The 12,427-nt window shown below is 40.3% G+C and overlaps 1 non-coding gene across 1 annotated transcript; it reads right to left on the bottom strand.

The window, feature by feature from the left end:
* Positions 1-11,673: 11,673 nt before the first annotated feature.
* Positions 11,674-11,780, bottom strand: LOC112804928 (small nucleolar RNA R71). Its single transcript, XR_003203543.1, has one exon. It is a non-coding gene; the product is annotated as a small nucleolar RNA R71 (small nucleolar RNA).
* Positions 11,781-12,427: the final 647 nt, after the last annotated feature.

The following is a 12,427-nucleotide window of genomic DNA, read 5'->3' as shown; positions in this document are numbered from 1 at the left end:
GATAAGGAAGGGTAGTCACATGAATTTTGAACTTTGTGCATGGGAAAAAGAAATCAACATGCATTGTGCACAAGGAAGCATGCCATGACCGAGCCTTAAATACCTTCCCACCAACTTTCACTTTAAATACTTCAACCATATTCATTCATCATTCATTCTTCTACCCACCAACTTTCACTTCACTAACCGAACTCATACTCAACCTCCAACCTATCCATGTTTCACAAATTCTAACCTTGAACCTCATCTGTACCCAACAAAACTCCTCTTGAAGCATCACATTTCTCACATAACCGAAACACTCAATCTCCTTCACCATCATTTTCTAAGTCACCATGCTTACCTCATATCTCTCATTCACAATCATTTTCCTTGTGCTTGAGGACAAGCATTCAACTAAGTTTGGTGTTGGGGAGATTCAACCTTGCAAGTGAATCTCAATGGCCTCATCATCAAGAGAGAGGAGAGAAGATGAATTTGATGAAAGAAGATTCAAATCCAAACACAATGAGCGGATCTTTAGTTGGATGTCAAGCAAAGATGTTGTTCCAGAGCTACCATTCAAGCTTGAAAAAGATGAATACCCTGAGATACAAAAAATAATCAGAAAAAGGGGATGGGAGCTTCTCTGTGACCAACCTCAAGAAATAAGCATGCTTCTCATCCATGAGTTCTTCGCTAATGTGATAAGAGAATATGATGATGAAGAACCATACATGAGCTATGTAAGGGGTGTGGATGTTGATTTTAGCCCGGACACCATCAATAGGGTGCTAAGGGTCAAGCACAAACAGTTCAAACGACCTAGCTATGAAGAAAGGGTTGAAAATGACCCAAGATATGTGGATGTGGTGAGTGACTTATGCAGAGTAGGCACGGATTGGGTATTGGATTCACATGGCCGACCACTCAAACTTCGGAGAGGTGATCTCATACCTCAAGCAAAAGGATGGCATGACATAGTGAGGAGGTCATTGATCTCTACTTCAAATAACTCTGAGGTAACGGTGAATAGAGCTATAATGATCCATTGCATAATGAAAGGAGGGGAAATCAATGTTGGAGACATTATAGCCAAGAACATCATTGAAATAGCTCAAAAGGTCAAACAGGACAGCTGGCTAGGATATCCTAGTACTATTCTGCGCCTATGTGAAGAAGCTGGAGTGCCTCTGGGAGAATTTGAAGAAACTGATTTGGTCTCTATTGGAAAACCTCTTACCAAAGAAAGGTTGGAGTTCATCACCACAACCCAATTGGAAAGGCAACCTTTAGCAAGAAGGAAGAAAAGGAAAGAAGTAAGACAAGAGGAGGAGCCTCAAGAAATGGATGAATCCCACACCTTGAACATGAACCAACTCCAAGCCGCCTTGGAAGGGATTTCTGGGCAATATTCACAAATTCAAAGAAGCCAAGAGGAACAAGCACAACAACAAAGGGACCTTTGGCAATTGATGGATCAACAAAGAGGGGTTCAAGTTCAATGGCTGAACCAACAAAATGAGTACCAAAAACACATGATGGAGTTGCAACAAGAACAATATGCCAAGATGCAAGAAGCCATCAACAATTCAGCTATGGAACATGAAAAAGCCATGGAGAAAGTGATACAAGAACAAGCTCAACTAAGGATAGAGCAAGCTCAGCAAAGAGAACTTCTCCATAGGTTGGATGCTAGACATGAAACACTCTACAGAGATTTCAATGAAAACAGAATGTTCAAGGAAGCCAGGCACAAGGACAGACTTGACTATGACATATGCACCCAAGAAAAGCTTAGTTACCTCTGCTCCACACCCCCATTGATCAACCCACAAATCAAATGTTTTAATGAGGCTCGGAAGATATTTGAACAGCAAGAACTAGCAAGGGTGAGATTCAATCAACAGAGGCTACAGGAGACAATGATAAGCTCAGGAATTTGGCAAAAAGAAGATCCAAAGGGGAATGCAACGACACAACAACAAGGAGAAAGGAGGAGCAAAAAGAAAGAAGATCCAAAAGGAGATGCAGCAACACAACAACAAGGAGAAAGGAGAAGCAAAAAGAAAGAAGATCCAAAAGGCAAAGGAAAACAAGGAGAATCAAGCAAAGGAAAAGGGACATGAAGACTAAAGGTGGTGAAGTTCCTATGTTTTCTTTATGTTTCATTAAATAAAGAAGATGTATGTCTGAAATATGGTATACCTTCTAGGATGCATTTTCTTTTTGAAGCATTGTCTTTTATGTTGCCCATTCCATGCATCACCACTCACAGATTTGGAATGGTTGCTTGTCTTTAATACTTTTACTTGTCATTGGAATAAAAGATGTAGTTTGAGCAAGAACAGAGAGAAATCTAGTTTAAAAAGGATCATGTTGTCCCATAGGAAAAGTGCTAGTATATTTATTGTGAAAGAATCAAGGTTCAATGAACTCAAAAGAATGCTTGCTATACAAGACTAGTTTGGTTAAGGATCACAAAGACTTTAACAGTAAAAGCACAAATAACCTTGACAATAAAGAAAATAGAGTACAAAGAATGAAAGGCTAGGCATCAATGACAAAATTTGGATATGTGTCTGTGGTGATTGATGTTAAGAGATATACTTGGGCTAGTAAATCCGAGGGGTGCTTCATCACCCGGTAACTTGAGTTAACTAACTCGGGATTATCGATTGAAAACCCACAATCAAGAGTAGCTCTATAACAGAACATTTAGCAACCCAAAGAGGTGCTGGACACCACTATCCAAACAAAAATTTCAATGTTATATGCCTGTGACTGAATGTGTTAAGGAAAGAGGCTTGAGTGAGTAAATCTTTAAGAGTGTCTCAACACTTAACAACTTGAACCAACTGGTTTGGGATTGTTGATTGAAAGCTTATGCTAAAGAGCCGCCTTAAGACAAGATTTCGAGCTTAATTGAAAAAAAAAAAAAAAAAGAAGAAAAAAAGAAATAAGCAAAAAAAATTGGTTCAAGGATCATGTGCTAAGGTATGAAAGAAGTCTAGTGAAGTTAACCAATTTAGTAGTGAAGCAAGCATTTTAATTGAAAAAGTTGAATAATTGTGTTCAATTACAATAAATTAATGACCACACAAGTGGAGATGACATGCTCAATGAGAAATTACTCTCTGGAAGAACATTCAAGCCTTACATCTTAAATTCTTGTGACAAAGTCCTTTATATTTTGCTTGAGGACAAGCAATACTTTAAGTTTGGTGTTGTGATGCAAATGCATATTTGCATTATTAGTTAGTTAGTTTAGTTAGTTTTAGCTTAATTTCACTCATTTTCTCTAAATAAACAAGTCCTTTTATGAGTTTTGTTTCCATGCATGATGATATCAAGGAACATGTTAATTCTAGCCAAATTCATGCAAATGTTTTAAGGAATGCATATATGAATGAGTATGAATGAATCTCATGGAATTGGTGCATGAATTGGTAAGACTTTGAAGCTATTTCCTTTGTTGATGATAGGTGATGAAACAAGGAAGCATGGAAGCAAGAAGGATGCAAGCTGGGCAAGAAGTTGGCGTTGCCAACTTGGAATCCACGTTGCCAACTTGGGATTGGAGTTGCCAACTCCACAACACAAGGCAAGCTTGGCCCTGGAGGCAACCAAGGCAAGAAGTTGGCGTTGCCAACTTAGGATTGGCGTTGCCAACGCCACACACAATCACACCAAGCAAGATTGGCAACCCTGGAGGCAACCAAGGCAAGAAGTTGGCGTTGCCAACTTAGGATTGGCGTTGCCAACGCCACACACAATCACACCAAGCAAGATTGGCAACCCTGGAGGCAACCAAGGCAAGAAGTTGGCGTTGCCAACTTAGGATTGGCGTTGCCAACGCCACACACAAGCCACAAGCAAGCAAACTTGGCCCTGGAAGCAAGGTTGGCGTTGCCAACTCTAGAACCAAGTTGCCAACGCCACACACAAGCCATGAGCAAGCAAACTTGGCCCTGGAAGCAAGGTTGGCGTTGCCAACTCTAGAACCAAGTTGCCAACGCCACATACAAGACACAAGCAAGGAACTTGGCCCTGGAAGAAGCAAAGTTGGCGTTGCCAACTTGAAGCTGGCGTTGCCAACGCCCACACAAGGAACTTGGCCTTGGATTTGGAGCCTCGAGCACGTTGCCAGCCTAGAGATGAGGGGCGTTTTTGAGGACAACGCAGGCTAACAACGCCAAACAATCAAGCTTGGCCCTGGAAGAAAAGGAGCTGGCGTTGCCAACTCAAGATGGGCGTTGCCAACGCCACACAACCAAGCAACAAATGAAGCCATGGAAGAAAAGGAGCTGGCGTTGCCAACTCAAAAATGGCGTTGCCAACGCCACACAAGAAAGTTTGGCCAGGCACCAAATTTTGGTGCCAACCAGGCTGCCAAACGCCCATTGGCGCACCAACCAGGCTGCCAAACGCCCAATGGCGCACCAACCAGCGTTCTAAACGCCCATTGGCGCACCACTCACGTTGCCAACGCTGGATGGGCGTTGCCAACGCCAAAACAAGGCAGCCTGAACATGTCCACTTCAATGGAAGATATCTTGAGCTACAGAGATCCAAATTGAGTACTTCCAGTTGCGTTGGAAAGCTAACATTCAGAGCTTTCCAACCATATATAATAGTCCATGGTGGAGCACAAGATTGGAGCCAAACCAGAGTCATCTTTAGGCCCTAAAAACAAGAACATGAAGTGAAATTCAAGAAAGCTAGAGATTGGCCTAGGGGTGTGGGTCGAGCACGTTGCCAACGTGCCACAAGGGGGGCGTGTTTTGCAACAACGCCAGCCCCAAGTCCTTGCCTTGGGAGAGTGATGCTCGAGCACGTTGCCAACTTGGGGTTGAGGGTGCGTTATTCACAACAACTTGGCAACAACTTGGCAGCTTGACCTTACCTTCTTTGAGGAACCATAACTTGAGCTAGGAAAGTCCAATTGAGGTGATTCCAGTGGCATTAGAAAATAGACATCAAGAGCTTTCCAATGATGTATGATAGTCCATATTGAAGCTGAAGGTTGACACTCAAATTCTGGGCTACATTTAGCATGAAAGTAAGGCCAAGAAGAGGAAAAGCAAGTTGTTGGCAACAACTTGGGCTAGCAACGCCCAAGTCTCATACTTCATGCCCAGGAAATTGTCCTGCACGTTGCCAACGTGCATTTGGCCTGGAGTTAGTGCCAATAACGCCAAGCCAATGGGCCAGAAACATGATGAATGAACTCTTCCCTTCCAAGTCTAGCAACACTTCCAATTGAGCCAAGAATTCAACAATGAGAAAGCCCACATTGATAACCCAAATTGGAGATCTCTGAAGAGTTTTAGGAGTAGTATAAATAGAAGAGATTGATGTACTTGTAGGGGACTTTTGGACTTTTACACTTTTACTTTACTTTTTACACTTAGTCATTCTTACTCTTTTTAGCACTTGTATTTGGAAACACTTTTGGAACTTCTCTTCTTCATTTTTTTCTTAATCTTCAAGCATTTACTTATTCTTCCTCATCTTTCTTTGAAATTTAGTTTAACTTTGATTGATGGCAATTGTTGTTGAAATTGGAGCTATGATTCACTAAACCCCTTTCATTAGGGGGAGGAGCTCTGTTGGTTGGAATGAATTGGTGAACCCATCTTCTCTTTCTCAATTTTAGTGGTTGATCTAAAGAGGGAACTCTTGTTCTTCAAAGATTCAACCACCATCGAGAGAGGGGTTAATCTATATGAATTATGTGGTGAATTTGATGAATGAGCCACATAATTCAGTTTAGAGTTCATCCTCTCATGATTTCCTCAATCAACATACCTTGGTTAGTATGTGAGATGTAACTCTCCTTGGTTGAGATTTTGGAAATTGTGTGGCTGGATTAAAATTGATCTTCATCTCTTCTCATGAACAATTAGATCACGAGAGTGGCAATTGGCTATGTTGAGAGAGATTGAATCACCAAGAGATTGGGATTCAATCACCCATTTGCCATGGATCTATACCTATGATTGAGAAGGATTTGACTAACATCAATTCATGAAAACTAACATCTCTAATCCCTAATGATCCTCTCTATCATTAACTCTCATTTCTCTTGCTCTAGCTATTTGATTACCCAATTCCCAATCCCTTTCTACATTCTGTCTATTTACTACTCTTGTTATTTACATTCTGTTCATCTACTTCTTGCCATTTACGTTTATGCTCTTTAAATTTCTGCACCCTTTAATTTCTTGCCATTTACCTTTGATGTTATTTAAGTTTCTTGCAATTTAAGTTTCTGTCATTCACTTGCACTTCATTTCTTTATTCTAGTTCTTTACATTCTTTGCCATTTAAATTCTTGCAATTATGTTTAAAAAAATCAAAATGCTCATGAAATCAAAACTATGTTTGCTTGACTAAATCTACCATTTAACTAAAGTTGCTTAATCTACCAATCCTCGTGGGATCGACCTCACTCTTAGTGAGTCTTACTACTTGATACGACCCGGTATACTTGCCGGTTGTACGTGAAATCCTAATTTTTACGTATCAAGTAGCAACAAAGGCAAGGAAGAGACATTGAGGAGCTCAAGCACTCCATAAGATCTTCAAGAGGAAGAACAAGCCGCCATCACTAAGGTGAACCCGTTCTTTAATCTCCTTATTCTTTAATTTTCTGTTTTTCGAATTTTTATGCTTATGTTTATTTATGTTTGTGTCTTATGATCATTAGTGTCTTAGTGTCTAAGCCTTAAAGTTATGAATGTCCTATGAATCCATCACCTTTCTTAAATGAAAAATATTCTTAACTGAAAAAGAGAAGAATTGCATAAATTTTGAATTTTATAACAGATTAATTATTTTGATGTGGTGGCAATACTTTTGTTTTCTAAATGTATGCTTGAACAGTGCATATGTCTTTTGAATTTGTTGTTCATGAATGTTAAAATTGTTGGCTCTTGAAAGAATGATGAAAAAGGAGACATGTTACTGAGGATCTGAAAAATCATAAAAATGATTCTTGAAGCAAGAAAAAGCAGTGAATTCAAAAAAAAAAAGAGCAAGCAGAAAAAGCCAATAGCCCTTTAAACCAAAAGGCAATGGTAAAAATAAAAAGGATCCAAGGCTTTGAGCATCAGTGGATAGGACGGCCTACAGGAATAATATCCTGGCCTAAGCGGCTAAACCAAGCTGTCCCTAACCATGTGCTTGTGGCGTGAAGGTGTCAAGTGAAAACTTGAGACTGAGCGGCTAAAGTCGTGATCCGAAGCAAAAAGAGTGTGCTTAAGAACCCTGGACACCTCTAATTGGGGACTCTAGCAAAGCTGAGTCACAATCTGAAAAGGTTCACCCAGTTATGTGTCTGTGGCATGGATGTTTCCGGTGGTAATACTAGAAGACAGAGTGCTTTGGGCCACGGCCAAGACTCATAAAGTAGCTGTGTTCAAGAATCATCATACTTAACTAGGAGAATCAATAACACTATCTGGATTCTGAGTTCCTATAGAAGCCAATCATTCTGAATTTTAAATGATAGAGTGAGATGCCAAAACTGTTCAGAGGCAAAAAGCTAAAAGCCCCGCTCATCTAATTAATACTGATCTTCATAGATGTTTTTGGAATTAATTGCATATTCTCTTCTTTTTATCTTATTTGATTTTCAGTTGCTTGGGGATAAGCAACAATTTAAGTTTGGTGTTGTGATGAGCGGATAATTTATACGCTTTTTGGCATTATTTTTAGTATGTTTTTAGTATGTTTTAGTTAGTTTTTATTATATTTTTATTAGTTTTTAGTTAAAATTCACCTTTCTGGACTTTACTATGAGTTTGTGTGTTTTTCTGTGATTTCAGGTATTTTCTGGCTGAAATTGAGGGACCTGAGCAAAAATCCGATTCAGAGGCTGAAAAGGACTACAGATGCTGTTGGATTCTGACCTCCCTGCACTCAAAGTGGATTTTCTAGAGCTACGGAAACCCAATTGGCACGCTCTCAATTGAGTTAGAAAGTAGACATCCTAGACTTTCCAGCAATATATAATACCCAATACTTTTCCCGAGATTTGATGCCCCAAACCAGCGTTTCAAATCAGCTCAAGACTGCCCGGCGTTAAACGCCGGAACTGGCACAAGAATGGGAGTTAAACGCCCAAACTGGCACAAAAGCTGGCGGTTAACTCCAAGAAAAGTATCTACACATGAAAGCTTCAATGCTCAGCCCAAGCACACACCAAGTGGGCCCGGAAGTGGATTTTTATGTCATTTACTCATTTTTGTAAACCCTAAGCTACTAGTTATCTACAAATAGGACCTTTTGCTATTGTATTTTCATCTTGGTTCTTCTGGTTCCCTCTCTGGGGCCGAAGCCAATGATCACCATTATCACTTATATATTTTCAACGGTGGAGTTTCTACACACCATAGATTAAGGTGTGGAGCTCTGCTGTACCTCGAGTATTAATGCAATTACTATTGTTCTTCTATTCAATTCAGCTTATTCTTGTTCTAAGATATCACTTGTTCCTCAACTTGATGAATGTGATGATCCGTGACACTCATCATCATTCTCACCTATGAACGTGTGCCTGACAACCACCTCCGTTCTACCTTAGATTGAGTGGATATCTCTTGGATTCCTTAATCAGAATCTTCGTGGTATAAGCTAGAATTGATGGCGGCATTCAAGAGAATCCGGATGGTCTAAACCTTGTTTGTGGTATTCTGAGTAGAATTCAATGATTGAATGACTGTGACGAGCTTCAAACTCGTGATTGTGGGGCGTTAGTGACAGACGCAAAAGAATCACTGGATTCTATTCTGACATGATCGAGAACCGACAGCTGAATAGCCGTGCTGTGACAGAGCGCGTTGAACATTTTCACTGAGAGAACGGGACTGTATCCATTGATAACGGTTATGCCCAACATATAGCTTGCCATGGAAAGGAGTAAGAAGGATTGGATGAAGACAGTAGGAAAGCAGAGAGATTGAAGGGACAAAGCATCTTTCATACGCTTATCTGAAATTCTCACCAATGAATTACATAAGTATCTCTATCTTTATTTTATGTTTTATTCATCTTTTAATTATTAATCCTCCATTACCATTTGAATCTGCCTGACAGAGATTTACAAGATGACCATAGCTTGCTTCATACCAACAATCTCCGTGGGATCGACCCTTACTCGCGTAAGGTTTATTACTTGGACGACCCAGTGCACTTGCCGGTTAGTTGTGCGAAGTTGTGATAAGGAGTTGAGATTGTAATTGAGCATACCATTTTGATGGCACCATTGATGATCACAATTTCGTGCACCAACCACTAACGTGAAAGTTAATGTGGAGCTAAGATTTATGAGAAAACGTTAGTGACACTCACCTTTGTCACTAACGTTGGAGATGGCATTCAATACCACGTTAGTGGCCATGTTAACTTAGTTAACATGAGCTCTAATGTGGAGAGTAGGGGCACTTGGAGCATTAGTGACAAAGGTAAGTGTCACTAACGCTCTCGAACATGAGGCATACCCACGTTAAGAGCCACGTTAGGCACACTAACGTGAACTCTAACATAGGGACAAGGGGCACAAGGCAACGTTATTGGGAAAGGTGAGTCCCAATAACGCTTGCAAAGGTTCAGAAGGCAACGTTAGTGGTCACGTTAGTGCCACTAACGTTGGAGTTAACGTGGGCTATATGGGGTTGGAACGTTAGTGAAAAAGGTGATTGCCACTAACGTTCTCGAACCCACAATCTCACTTAACGTTAACATCACTAACGCCCATGCCTAATTCACACTTTTCTGCAAGCTGAGCCCACTAAAGATTGTAACTGCTTCAACTCAAGATCTAAGGCCCACATCCAGGACTTGGATAACTCACTAGAAGACTTAGAAGAGTAGTATATAGGAGTAGTTTTGAACTATAGAGAGCTTGGCACTTTGGAGAACTACCTTTTGTATATCTACTTTTCTGCACTTTTAGCTAAGCATGTATTTTTTTCTGCCATTTTCCATTTCCAGAGCTATGAACAACTAAACCCCTTTCATTAGGTTAGGGAGCTCTGTTGTAATTTGATGGATCAATTATAGTTTTTCTTCTTCTTCTTCTTTCTTCTCTTTTGATTTACTAGAAAGCTTTCAATCTTAATTCAATTGGTTAGTTGTCTTGGAAAAGAAACTCTCCATAATTAGATCTCCTCTGAGCCTTGGAAAAGGGATGAGGAGATCATGCTAGAAATACTTTCTCATGTTGGACCAAATTGTGGTCTGGGCATTTATAGTGACATGTAATCCTCCCAACACTTTGATTTGGAAATACATGTGATATAATCAGTGACCAAACTTCATCTCTTCCCATGAGCAATTAAATCAAGGAATTGGGCAATTGTTCAAGCATAGAGAGATTGAGTTGCCAACGAATTGAAATCCAATCACCCAAGATTGCCAAGGAGATCAATAGATGCTTTGACAGAGGAAGAGATGAAAATGAATTTGATCAGGAGAATACAACATCTCCTGAGCCCAATGAATTCCCCATTTCTGATCTTACCCATTCTCTTTACTTTCTATCATTTATTTCCATGCTCATTTCCCCAAATCCCCATCTAAGATTCGGTACTTTATTTTTTGCTATTTACTTTCCCGCATTTAATTTTCTGCAATTCTCAAACTACATTCTATTTAGCTCAACTAGCATACTCTTCCAACTAAAGTTGCTTGACCAATCAATCCCCGTGGGATTCGACCTCACTCTATTGTGATTTTTTACTTGACGATAATTCGGTATACTTGCCGAAGGGAAATTTGTTGCGAGACAAGTTTTCATGCATCAAGTTTATGGCACCGTTGCCGGGGATTGATTTTGTATCAACAATGATCAAGTTGGAAGTCCACTAGATTGATCATTTTTCCTTTGTTTGTTTACGTTATTCAGTCGTTTATCTTCAGTTTGTTTAGTTTCTTCCTCATCCCCTATACCCTCTCTGTTTTCTTTCTTTCTTTATTATTATTTACAATTCTGCTCACTAACCCACTAACTGTTTGATTATTTGCACCACTCACACTAACAATCACTCTAACAAGAATAATCTCTTTATTTCATCATTTGTTGTGTGTTTTGTTAGTTGTATGACAGGGAGAAGAGGGGGAGCTTCAACTTCCTTCGATTTCAAAACCTGAAAGGACCCTCCGGAGACTAAGGAGGGAAGCAAGAGGGAAAGGAGTTGTGGGTGCTGAGGAAGAGGAAGAGTATTTTAAAACCAACATGGAGGAGAACTTGGAAAACAATCAAGAAGGAGAAGCTCACAACCATGCCAGAGAAGGCCCTGTAAATCATGCTGGGCAAGAGAAGAGCATTCTAGGCTCTTACATTAATCCAAACCCAGGAAACTGTGGAAGTAGCATCCAAAAGCCCACCATACATGCCAACAACTTTGAACTAAAACCCCAGCTCATCACCTTTGTTCAGAACAACTGCTCATTTGGAGGAAGTGCTCAAGAAGACCCCAATTAACATCTAACCACCTTCTTGAGAATTTGTGACACTGTGAAGTCTAATGGAGTCCACCCGGATGTCTATAGGCTGCTTTGTTCCCCTTTTCACTCAAGGACAAAGCATCCAAGTGGCTTGAAACCTTCCCAAAGTAGAGCTTAACAAATTGGGAAGATGTGGTGAACAAATTTTTGTCAAGGTTCTACCCTCCTCAAAGAATTAACAGGCTGAGAGATGAGGTGCAAACTTTTAGGCAACAAGATGGTGAGGCTCTCTTTGAGGCATGGGAGAGGTTCAATGACTTAACAAGAAGATGCCCACCAGATATGTTCATTGAATGGGTTTAACTTCACATCCTTTTCTTAGTGATGGACTTATCCTCTTCAATGGGGATGTCTCCTTCTATGATAACTCCCGCTGAGTAACATAGATGGCAAATAAGATGAGGAAAAGCTAGCCTTGCCATGGTGGAGGGCTTTTTGGCTATTTTGTAGAATTCAAGAGAGATGACTTCATGAACTTATACTTTCTCTCCAATCATGATGCTATGAATCATGATGGCCCGATCCACAATAACTTCGGATCGGTTGCTAGTAGGGATGATGGAGCATTGGATGAACTCCAACCATCCTCTAGCCACAGGCTTAAGGTCCAGTCTTCTCAATTGAACCAACTTGCCTCTTGAGTCTCTTTTCCATTAAGCTCCTTCCACACATATGTCCATGAGGACTTTGTCAAACCTTTGATCAAAGTTGACCCTTCTAGTGTAGGGGCGTTCATCTCCTTGCATCATGGGCAAGTTGAATGCCAACCTCACATTTTCCGATCTAAAATCTAAGTATTTCCCCCGAACCATTGTAAGATAATTCTTTGGGTTCGGGTTCATACTTTGATCATGGTTCCTAGTGATCCATGCATTGGCATAGAACTCTTGAACCATTAGGATTCCAACTTGTTGAATGGGGTTGGTCAGAACTT

The sequence above is a fragment of the Arachis hypogaea genome, chromosome 5, assembly GCF_003086295.3.
Source record: "Arachis hypogaea cultivar Tifrunner chromosome 5, arahy.Tifrunner.gnm2.J5K5, whole genome shotgun sequence".
Taxonomy (NCBI): Eukaryota; Viridiplantae; Streptophyta; class Magnoliopsida; order Fabales; family Fabaceae; genus Arachis; species Arachis hypogaea.
The sequence above is the reverse complement of the archived record's forward strand: the minus strand, read 5'-3'. Positions and strand labels throughout refer to the sequence as shown.